Genomic DNA, 12,377 nt, shown 5'->3' on the forward strand with positions numbered 1-12,377 from the left:
CAGGTAGAAGTCCGTCATTGATTCGGTTTTCCTATCAGAGATGACCCCTAAAAATATATGAAGACATTGATGTCAAAGGTGGTATATGAAGATATTCACGTCAAAGACTATGACAAGAGAAGACATCGCATGAAGCCTATGGAGCTCGAAGACTTAGATCTTTCGTAGTTCTTTTTTCTTCTTTGTTGAGTCATAGGAACCACCGTACTGTTAAGTGGGGTCCAAGAGAACCAGTCAGAATGACTGAAGTGATGCTTAACCAAAACATATGTCTTCGAGTGAAGACTATGAGAGCGAATCTTGTCCAGAGTCGAACAAGTCAGCTTTGCTTGTAGCCCAAGTAAAGTTGTCGTGTGAGTTTGAAATCTGACCGTTGGAACATGTGTCAGTTCCTTAGTGACCCAGGGTCATTTTGGACAAATCAGGTCGGGTTGCCTAGTGGCTATAAATAGCCCACCCCTACAACCATAAACGGTTGGCTGCTCAGAGTTAGTGTACGGCTTTTGTCGTTTGAGAGCAACCCACCTCGAAGCCTTTGAGAGAGAATTCCTTGCGAGGATAAAGCCCTAACCACTCAGAGCCAAAGAGAGTTAGGCATCACTTAAGGCTTCTTGTCTGTGTGATCTAAAGACTTATTACACTTGAGGACTGTGAATCCTCCAGCCGGTTAGGCGTCGCGTTCTGAGCATCCAAGAGACATTGTGGATCACCGGTGAATGAAGTCTGTGAAGGTTTGGGAGTCTCCCTTGAAGACTTACCAGAGTGATTGGGCGAGGTCTGTGTGACTTTAGCTCAAGGGGAATACAGTGAGGACTGGGTGTCCTGAGCTGCGTGTTCAGGACTGGGTGTCCGGGACTGTGTGTCCTCAGGTTTAAATACCTAGCCGCCCTAACCAGACGTACAGTTGTCACGGCAACTAGAACTGGTCCAACAAATCATTATCTTCAACGAGTCACTGGTTTCATCCTTCCCTTTCCTTTACTTACTGTTGGTCCTTGTGAAGTCATTGTATGATTGCACTATCTTTTGTCTTCACTGAGTGACTGCGTGTTCTGTTTGGCTTCATAATATCTTCCTACTTGATCCTTACTACCTAGCTGCTATTAGTTATTGTGCTTTCACTTCATTGAATACTTGACTATGGTTTGCCTAGTGTAGTCTACCTTCCGCTGCATGGTAATAGGTTTATTTCTATCGTTTGTCTTCGAAACTTCCACGTTTTGAAGACTTTCATAAAAATCGCCCATTCACCCCCCTCTAGTCGATATAACGCACTTTCAATTGGTATCAGAGCAAGGTACTCCCTTGTTCTGTGTGATTCGGTTTAACCACCTGGAGTTTTAGCTATGTCGACTATAGGGATAATTAAAGTCTCCGCTGCGTGCCCCGTCTTCGATGGAACTGAATATCCCTACTGGAAGAATAAGATGCGCATGCATCTTGAAGCCATTGACATCAACCTATGGTATGTCGTCAAGAACAGCGTTCCGAAGGCTGGAGAAGGTGTCACTGCCGCTGACGTCAAGAAGTTCATTCAACTGGACTCTACTGCCAAGAATATCATCTGTGGTCATCTGACCAAAGGACAGTATGGCCGCGTGAGTGCTTTGGAAACATCTAAGCTAGTCCGGGACTGGCTCTCCAAGGTCAACGAAGGCGTCTCAACCCAGAGAGATCAGAGAATCAGTGTCCTTCGCAACCTCTTCAACCGCTTCAAGAGAAATGACAATGAGAATGTCCAGCTCACGTTTGATCGACTCACTGACATCACAAATGAGCTTCAAGCCCTCGGCGCTACTGAGATCACCAAGCATGAAGTCGTCAAGACACTCCTGAGATCACTTGACAGTTCGTTTGACACCCTAGCCCTGATGATTCAAGAACATCCTGATTTCAAGACACTCGATCCATCTGACATACTTGAGAGGCTCAACACACATGAGTTTCAGCTTTCTGAGAAAACCGATATTTACGGTCCCAACTATGGGCGAACTCATGCCTTGAAGGCAAAAGCTGTCTCCTCATCTGAAGAAGAATCTGACAACAGTTCTGATGACCCTGAAGACATTGGAAAGGAACTTGCTATGCTTGTGAAGAAGTTCCAAAAATTCACCAAGAAGAAAGGCTTCAGAAAGTCTTCACGATCAAGCTCAAGGAATGATGAAGTTTCTACTCATGACTACAAGAAGAAAACATGCCACAAGTGCAAGAAAACTGGCCACTTCATCTCTGAGTGTCCGCAGTGGGACAATGAGAACAAAAAGAAGAAGAAGAGCAAGGAATATGACTCTGACGACAAGAAGAAGAAGAAATACTCAAAGTCTTCTTCCAAGTCTTCCTCAAAGTCTTCATCACACAAGAAGAGCTCATCTGGCAAGGCACGTGCGTTTGTTGGCAAGGAAATGGATTCAGAGGAGGAGTCCGCTTCTGAGGAGGCGGAGGTGGAGTCTGAGGAGTCCGATTCTGGCATTGCAAGTCTGGCTACAGCATACGTTGCCAAGTCCATCTTCAACACTGAAGACAATGACTTCATCACCGACACCGATGCAAATGACAAGGACTACTCCGCTCCTACCTACTGCTTCATGGCACGCGGTGCCAAGGTAAACACATGCACTACTCACTATCAAACATCTAGTGAAGATGACTCTGATTGTGGTTCAAGACCCAGCTACAAAACACTTGCTAAAATTGCAACTGAACAATAGAAAGCTATGGAACATATTCAAAAACTGTTAGACAAAAGCGATGATCTGTTAGGCGCTGAAATGACTCGATCTGAGTCCTTAATTGAAGACATAAAAAATCTTCACGTTAAGTATGAGGAACTTGAAAGTCGTCATGAAATGCTCTCAACAACTCATGAAAAGCTTTCCTATGATTATCTTCAAAGGAAGCAAGATCTTGAGAAATTGAGAGTGGCTCATGAAGATCTTCAAAAGGAAAACGAGTCACTTCGCGCCGAACAGATCAGTTCCGCTCAGGAAGGATTTGAACCACCATGTCTTAAATGCATTGAGCGTGATAATGCTACTTCTGTTGCTGAATGTTCTACTACTGCTACTGTTGCAATATCTTCAACTGTTGATGTGGGAACTAACCCCTCTGCTGAGGATACCACTACTATTGCTGATGAGAATGCTAGGTTGAAGACATTGCTTGAAACAGGGGTGTACAAAAGTCTTAAAGGGCATCAAACATTATGTGATGTCCTCAAAAGGCAGATTCTGAACCGAAACCCGAGGAAAGAGGGTGTTGGGTTCGTAAGGAAAATGAATGCTGATGGCTCTTACTGGAAACCTGAGCAGTACCCCAAAACCATATGGGTTGCTGCAAAGGAACCTTCAGCAGATTCATCCAATCTATCTGGCTTCACTTGTGCTAACCCCATTGTCATTGATGAATCCTTTGATGCAAACTATAAACTGTTTAAGAATCAGAATGGTGAAGTGTTTGCCAGGTATATTGGTACTAACTGCAGGAATGGGCCGCCTATGAAGAAGATCTGGGTGACAAAAAAGTGTTTGAAAAATCTTCCTGTCAATGTCATCATGACACCACAGGTGAAGAAGACAAACCCCAAACCACAGGCTTCATACGGTCCAAAGGCTTCATACAGACAGAGGACTCACCTGAGTCGCACTAACGCAAATGTTTTGCAGGGAAACCATACTCAGGCCTATGAATATGAGCGCGGTTCATCGAACCGCCATGTTCATAAGACCAAGAACTATTCTGCTTTTTCTTATGAGTACTATTGTCCGCCTGCAAGACTTTTTGCTAGGGCTCCAAAGCCAAAGTTCTCAGACGCTGCACTTAGACTTATTGCTTCTAAGTCACCCTTGAAGATGTGGGTGGCTAAGAAAGCTTAACTCTCTTTTGCAGGGAAAGGTTTCCAGCAGAAAACCAAAATCGTCTGACGCTATTGCTGGGGACCTTAAACATCTTGTAGGGCTCAAGATCAAATGCCCGAATGGTTTTATTATGTACTTCGTTCCTGAATCGCTTGCTACTCTCCCTATCAGTCCTAATCTGGATCGAAGCTTTCATAACCCACTGGTTCGTCAAATGTTTTTGCTTCACAATTCTCTTCGTGAAGCCTATCCCCCTAACTGCACTATAGGGTACGACACCAGCGTCTTCAGAATGGATTATTGATAGTGGGTGTACCAATCACATGACTGGCAAAAGAAGCCTTCTTATGGACTCAACCTTATGTCCATCCGACAAGAGTCACATCACATTTGCTGACACTAGTAAAAGTAAGGTATTGGGTCTAGGTAGAGTTGCAATCTCAAAGGATCAACACATGGATAAAGTCATGCTTGTTGAATCCCTTGACTTCAACTTAATGTCTGTCTCAATGCTTTGCGATTTGAACATGATCGTAATATTTGGAAAATATCGTTGCCTTGTTCTAATGGAATCTAACAAGTCTCTAGTGTTTGAAGGGTATCGGAAAGATGATTTGTATGTGGTAGATTTCTCAGCAGGACCACAGCTTGTCGTATGTCTTCTAGAAAAAGCTTCAGAATGCTGGCTCTGGCATCGGAGGCTAGGGCATGCTGGCATGAGGAACCTCCACACCCTTGCAAAGAAGAAGCATGTCATAGGCATTGAGGGCGTCAAGTTCAACAAAGATCACTTATGCGGTGCCTGTGAAGCAGGAAAGATGACGAGGGCCAAACATCCCTCGAAGACAATCATGACAACTACTCGACCCTTCGAACTGCTCCACATGGATCAACTCTTACTACTACTGCTTGTCTCTATGGCTTTGTCATTGTTGATGATTATTCTAGATATACTTGGGTGCACATAATCCTCTACAAGACTGAAGTGCAGGATGTCTTCAGACGCTTCGCCAATCGACCAATGAACAACTATGGCGCCAAGATAAAGCACATCAGAAGTGACAATGGCACTGAATTCAAGAACACTAGCCTTGATACATATCTTGATACTTTGGGCATCACACATGAATTCTCAGCCCCGTACACGCCACAGCAGAATGGCGTCGTCGAACGCAAGAACAGAACACTCATTGAGATGGCCCGAACGATGCTTGATGAATACAAGACTCCAAGAAAATTCTGGCCTGAAGCCATTGATACTGCATGCCATACAAGCAATCGTGTTTATCTTCACAAGCTTCTGAACAAGACATCTTATGAGCTCCTTACTGGTAAGAAGCCAAATGTCAGTTACTTCAGAGTATTTGGCGCCAGGTGCTGGATCAAGGATCCACATCACACTTCAAAATTTGCACCAAAAGCACATGAGGGTTTTATGCTTGGATATGGAAAGGATTTGCACTCCTACAGAGTCTTCAATCTCTTTCATTATAAAGTGGTTGAAACAGTGGATGTGCGGTTCGATGAGACTAACGGTTCACAGAGAGAGCACCTGCCAAATGTGCTAGATGAAGTTCCATCTAGTGAATCAATCAAACTAATGGGAACTGGAGAAATCATACCCTCTGAAGCTCAACCTGAAGAGGAACTTATCATCTCTGCACCTGATCAGCCTGAAGACAATTCCACTAACAATGACAATGATCAGCAAGAGCAAAATCTTCACCCTGTACATCCTCGTGTTGCCAATGAAGTGCAGATTGAGAGAATAATTGATAGCATCAATGCACCCGGTCCACTCACTCGGTCAAGGGCAACTCAGCTAGCAAATTTCTGTGGGCACTTCGCATTCGTCTCAATAACAGAACCCAAGAAAGTTGAAGAAGCCTTCATGGAACCTGAATGGATTCAAGCTATGCAAGAAGAGCTTCAACAGTTTGAGCTGAATAATGTATGGGAACTGGTTAAGTGTCCTGACCCTCGGAAGCACAATATAATAGGCACCAAATGGATATACCGCAACAAGCAAGATGAGCATGGTCAAGTTGTCAGAAACAAAGCTCGTCTCGTTGCTCAAGGATATACTCAAGTGGAAGGCATTGACTTCGATAAAACATTTGCTCCCGTGGCTCGACTTGAAGCCATACGCATATTGCTGGCCTATGCAAATCATCATAACATACTTCTATATCAAATGGATGTGAAGAGCGCTTTTCTCAATGGCAAGATTGAAGAAGAAGTGTATGTTGCACAACCGCCTGGCTTTGAAGATCCAAAACATCCTGACATGGTATACAAGCTCAACAAGGCACTGTATGGCCTCAAACAAGCCCCTCCGGCTTGGTATGACACACTCAAATACTTCCTGAAGAGCAAAGGCTTCATACCTGGTTCCCTCGACCCCACTCTCTTCACGAAGACATATGATGGTGAACTGTTTGTGTGCCAAATATATGTGGATGACATTACCTTCGGCTGCACCAATCAGAAGTACAATGAAGAGTTTGGATATATGATGCAAGAGCAATATCAGATGTCCATGATGGGAGAGCTGAAGTTCTTCCTTGGTCTTCAAATACGACAGCAACGCAACGGCATCTTCATATCTCAAGAAAAGTATCTCAAAGATTGCCTGAAGAAGTTCGGTATGCAAGACTGCAAAGGCTTCACGACGCCAATGCCAGCCAAATATCATCTGGGTCCCGACGACGATGGTAAAGAATTCGATCAAAAGGTATACCGCTCCATGATTGGTTCTTTACTTTATCTATGTGCATCTAGGCCAGATATTATGCTTAGTGTTTGCATGTGTGCTCGATTCCAAGCGGCACCAAAGGAATCGCATCACTTAGCTGTGAAGCGAATTCTTCGATATTTGGCTCACACCCCAACTCTAGGATTATGGTATCCAAAGGGCTTAGAGTTTGATCTAGTTGGATTCTCGGATGCTGATTATGCTGGTGACAAGGTGGATCGCAAGTCTACATCAGGCACATGTCATTTTCTGGGACGATCACTTGTATGTTGGTCTTCAAAGAAGCAGAACTGTGTATCTCTCTCCACTGCTGAATCTGAATACATTGCTGCTGGATCTTGCTGCGCTCAGCTTCTGTGGATGAAGCAAACACTCAAGGACTATGGCATTCATCTGAAGCAAGTGCCACTCTACTGCGACAACGAAAGCGCCATCAAGATTGCCAACAACCCAGTTCAGCACTCGAAGAAAAAGCACATTGAAATTCGTCATCACTTTCTCAGAGATCATGTTGTGAAGGAAGATATTGATATCATACACGTCAACACTGAAGAGCAATTGGCAGATATCTTCACCAAGCTCTTGGATGAGAAGAGATTTTGCAAGTTACGGTGTGAGCTAAATATCTTAGAATCCTCAAATGTTCTATGATCAGGCACACATCCTAACACTTATGCATATTGATGACTTAGATGTGCAACACACGAAGTAAAGTATATCTTCAATCAATGAAGACATACATTCTAAGTGTGAATACATTAATGTGGAATTTGACTTCAAAGCGCCACGATAATTGTGCGCCGTGTCTGGGTCTAATACTTTCTATACGGTGGGTAACGCCACCACCAAAGGTTCTGTTCGAAGTGTTCCACTCATGGCGTTACATTTGCTATGTATTCACATTTGGTTTGGCTTCAATCTCAACATGTCTTCATGATTATCTTCACTATGTTGAATATATATATATATATATATATATATACTAGTGTTCTGTCCTCTACAACATTCACTTATAGCTATGTCTTCTTGTTGAATCATTTGAACTAAATGAATGTGATCGGACCCTAACCTCTCTATGTTTTCTATCTCAAACTCTATCTCTCCAAATCATATGCATTCTATTGAAACTGTCGAATGTCTTCTCTGCGTCCTTGTCAGCAGAAGATACAGAGACAAACATTAAGTCCGTTTTCAATGCTCATTCCTTCACCGGAAACCCGGAGAAGTGGGAACGACCACCCGACAATCCAGGGGTGCGTGGGATGTGGAACGACCCCCGATATGCTGCATGATGGCCACGTGTTCCTCAGATGTGAATCGCTAGGGGAACCTGTGTAATAACACTGAGCCGCCCCTGTCCCTATAAATACACGCCTCATCATAGTCATTATCTCTTCTTCCACTCTCGCACAAACCCTAGCACCGCCGCTAGCCCTCGACGACGCCGGCGACGAAGCGCTTCGCTGCCGCAACCTCTCCGACGCCGCCTTCACGCCGACCACGGACATCGTCCTCTCCGCCGTCGCCGTAGGTGTCCTCCGTCGCCAAGTTAGGGCACGGACGATCGAACTGCTCGGCCTCCTCTTCCACTCCGTCTAGCAGTTCTATGTGTGGTAAATAAAACTTCCTTTTTACGGCCCCTTTGATCCTATAGCTTTGTCACTTTCTACCACAAGCAGTTTCTATTCACACAAGTTGGATCTCTTTCATACTGCATCTCATAACATGCCTAGTATATTCACTTATGCTTCACAAAGTAGTTAGATTCCTCACTTATACTGATCTTTGGATTCGTACAAATCTGGAACCAACTCCTTATCTATGAGTGAATGTCTTCGCACGATGAGGTCAATGTCTTCTAAACTGATTTATCTTCAAAATCTTCTGAGAATGCATATGACCTCTTCCCCTTCCCTCGCACCTTAATGCTGTCACAGGTACATGTCCGTGGGAGAATCCCTTGGTTCTCATAGTCTGCATTCATTTGCAGAATTCTTACAGCATCATATAAATTCTCCCGAAGCCAGTTCCTGTTTGTCCAGCAAGCGAAAACCTTTGAAGCCTTTGAACATATTGAAGCCTTTCAGTTTAAAATTCATGGCTTCAGAGAAATCTGCAAGGAAGGGAGGCAGGCAGCATCGTGGCGGAACATCAAGAGACCTGCCTGATGACCTCTCAGAACTTTACAAGACAGATCCTGAAGAGGATTATAATCAGCGCAAGACCCGAATCCAGTGGATTCGAAGATATTGGGCAGAACAATGGTTCAAATACCGGTTTGTGACCCAAGAATATGCTGAGAAAAATGCCATCATGCGACCGTGGGCAGACATCCTATATAAGAATCTTCAACCCAGGTCCAGAGAAGAAGCCATTGGACAAGGCTTCTATCCCTGCATGGTCCGTGGGCCACAGCCTGCAGATGCACACCCATCGTCACTACTATGGTGCCGTGACGACAATCTGTTCAAGCGCAACTTCTAGTTTGCCAAGAACTCAGCGAAGCAGAACAAGAAGTCTTTGGGATTAGACTTCAACCCTGGTCCCTCTGCTCCCCGTGCCGATGGAACTTGCGAAGCTGAACCCAATCTTCTTGGGCCCTTCTACAACCTTGAAGGTCTCATCACCCATATCGTGGTTTAAGGAACTGCCGTGAATGAGCTTGCAGATGACGCTGAATCAGATGAAGCGCCTGCAGTGCCGAAGCCAAAGAAGCTGAAGCAGCCAAAAGCTTCAAAGCCGGCCTCTGCACCAAAAATCTCACGGGCGAAGCCACTGGCCACTGCACCTCCTGAAGACAGTATGCAGTCTGAAGATTTATCACGCATCTCCAAGCCCCAGCAAGTCAAGATGCCTCTGCCACACACCAGCCAAGAACTGACAGCTGCTGCCATTCTGCGAAACGATGCCATTGATCTGTCCAGTGATGAAGATCTTGCAGATGACGCTCTTGAGCAACTCATCAAGAGCAAAGAAGAAGCAGAAATCTTCAATGATCTGCCTCTCTTTGACGTGACAATCATCCACAACTTCATTGATGAGTGGTTTGACACGCCCAACATCAGCTTCGAAGATCTGCAACTACCCATTGGCCTCAGTGTCGCCTTCCATGGCGCCATTGCTTCAGAATTAGCTACCGCCCAGCGCATTGTTGAACTGAAGCAAAAGATTGACTTTGAGAAAGCTCAGTTCAAGAAGCATATGGCCAAGCTCAGCGTGCAAGAGGTGAAAAACTTCAAGATTATGCTGCATGAGCTCAAAGAAACCTTTCTCAAGAAACGCGCAGAAGCTCAGGGTTCTCGGGAGCGCATGAAGAGCCTGGCTGACAAGTGTGTGCAAGGCTACAACGAGGCTGAGAAGCGCAAGGCCCTTGGGCGTCCGGGCATTGATCCCAGGATGGCTGCTAAGCAGAAGAAGAAGCCCACTGTGGCCGAACCCAACGCACCAAGGCAGGAAGCAGATCCCATTGTCTTCTCAACTAGCATGACTGGCTCGAAGCCAAAGGCCCGGTCAACCGCTTCAGAGCTAAAGAAGACGAGGACTGCCGAGGTTGAAGCAAGGAAGAGGAAACATCCTGAAGCCTCTGCTACTGCCCCCTCCAAGAAGAAGCGGAAGACCAAGAAGGAATGGGTTGCTCCCACAGAGCCCTTGATTGTTGAACCCATCTCCATGGTTCGCCCTGACGCTGAACCTTAAGAGCACCAACTGACTGTCCATGAGCCTGCTTTCACAGGGGCTCATGAAGCTGAGGACTTTCCAGCAGCTGATCTCATCGCTGCTGAAGACATTGGTCACCATGACCGTGTTGAAGATGATGCAGTTCTTCCTTAGCTCGAGCACCAACAGGTATCATCGCCTGTGCTAACGCACAGCGAACTCATCAGCATTGGTCGTCCTCTGACGCCAATTGCTTAGGATGCATCATGGGTTGATCGCCCACAAGCACAAGAGGAAAAAGACTTTGAGGCCCAGCCAACTCCAACTCCACAGGCGTCGCCAGTGTTACGCAGGCTTCGCAAAGGACCAAGGCCTCCAGTCTCTGAGTCTGAAGCTAAAGCTGCTGAAGACATTCCGGCTGCATCAGCCAATGAAGAAGAAACCCCAAAAGCTGCTACTCCCCCGTCCCACCAAGAAGTTGTTCTCGAGGAAAACGTGACTGTGACCGATCCTCCAGCTCGTCAAGTGGAGGTTGAGAATCTTGAGGCTGCCACCACCAACACCAATGAAGCCACTGACGCTGTCATGGCTGAAGCTAATGTGGAGCCTTCACCAACCCAAGCACCAGAAGTCAGCAAAGCCACTGATCCCACTGCTTCTGTTCCTGCGCCTGCTGCTGGTCTTCAATTTGACTATCATGTTGAGCACATGCCTCAGGTACAGAAGCCAATCCCAAGATTGCCCAGGTTTCCAGGTCCTGCATCAGCACCTGAATCCTTCAATGTCAATGGCTTCAAAGCAAACAACACTTTCTTTAATAGCTCCAGGAACCCCTACTCAAGGGAAAGAATATCATCTGATCGGTTCTGGAGCTATCCGCAGCGAAGCTATTACTCCTGCATTCTATACAATCAAGGTCGCATCTTCCCACATAAGCGTCTTGACATTGAAGCAATAGCTGGTCTGCCCTGTCTGGAAGAAGCTCTGGATTGCTTCAAAGAGGTTGGATTGCTGCCGTTCGTCACCGACCAAGAGCATTGGAATGAAGAGTTGCTGCTCCAGTTCTATGCCACACTTCACATCCGTGGGTACAACAGATATCCGAAGACTTGGGTCCTGGAGTGGATGACAGGAAATGTTCATCACGAAGCTAAAGCATTTGATATCATTGAGCTCACTGGTCTACCCACTCCTGGCAATCTCTACGAATCTGGCTGTCAGCTTCACAGTGAAGCTGTGGAGAGCATCTTTCAGAAGTCTGAACCTAACATGAGTCAGATGCTCAGTATGATGAAGCCATTGCCCCAGGATGCTGCATATCCCAAGGAATTCTTCGTTCAAGACCTTGAGTATCTGCCCAGGACTATTTGTCACATCATAAGGCGAACTCTCTGGCCCATCAAAGGACATTCTCCACATGCCAAGCTGGAAGGTGCAATGAAGACTTTGGTCTTCTATATTCTTCATGGCAAATGCTTCAATGCACAGGACTTCTTCATCCACCAACTTGCTGCATCAGGCTCTGATCTTTTTGGCTTGAAGTTCTACGCTCCATGGATAATGCGGCTGATTAAACTTCACTCCGCTATCTCATATCAGCCATCTGCTCGCAATCATCGGATCTTTCTGCCTGATGTGGATATGTCTGTTGAAGCCATTTATCCTGAGCCTGCCAAGGAACCTCTAAGTCTTTAGAATGCGGAGCATCAAAGTTTTTCTCAAAACATTGAAGGAGTTGAAGCAGTCACTCATGTGTATCCTTTGGCTGGAACTACACGTGCACCACATCCTGCCCTTACTGAAGCCATCGATAGCACAATTGCCCAACGACCCAAGAAGCGCACTCGTGTTCTCAATGACCGAGAGCTTCTGGTGGCTCTTCATCAGAAACAGGATAGGCATCATGGTTGGCTGAAGCGCCAAATGCAAAGCCTCTTGGTGGACGTCAACCGCATTCGCAATCTTGCCACTAAGAATGCCTTTGTAGCCCATGAAACCTCTCGACGCACATGGAAAGGGCTGACGCTGATGTGCTCTGAAGATGATCTTCAAGAGGATGGCTTCTCTGAACGCTTCAAGTTTGACTCCACACCTCCTCGAAGGGCAGTGCT

The sequence above is a fragment of the Triticum urartu genome, chromosome 1A, assembly GCF_056163025.1.
Source record: "Triticum urartu cultivar PI428250 chromosome 1A, HENAU_Tu73, whole genome shotgun sequence".
Classification (NCBI taxonomy): Eukaryota; Viridiplantae; Streptophyta; class Magnoliopsida; order Poales; family Poaceae; genus Triticum; species Triticum urartu.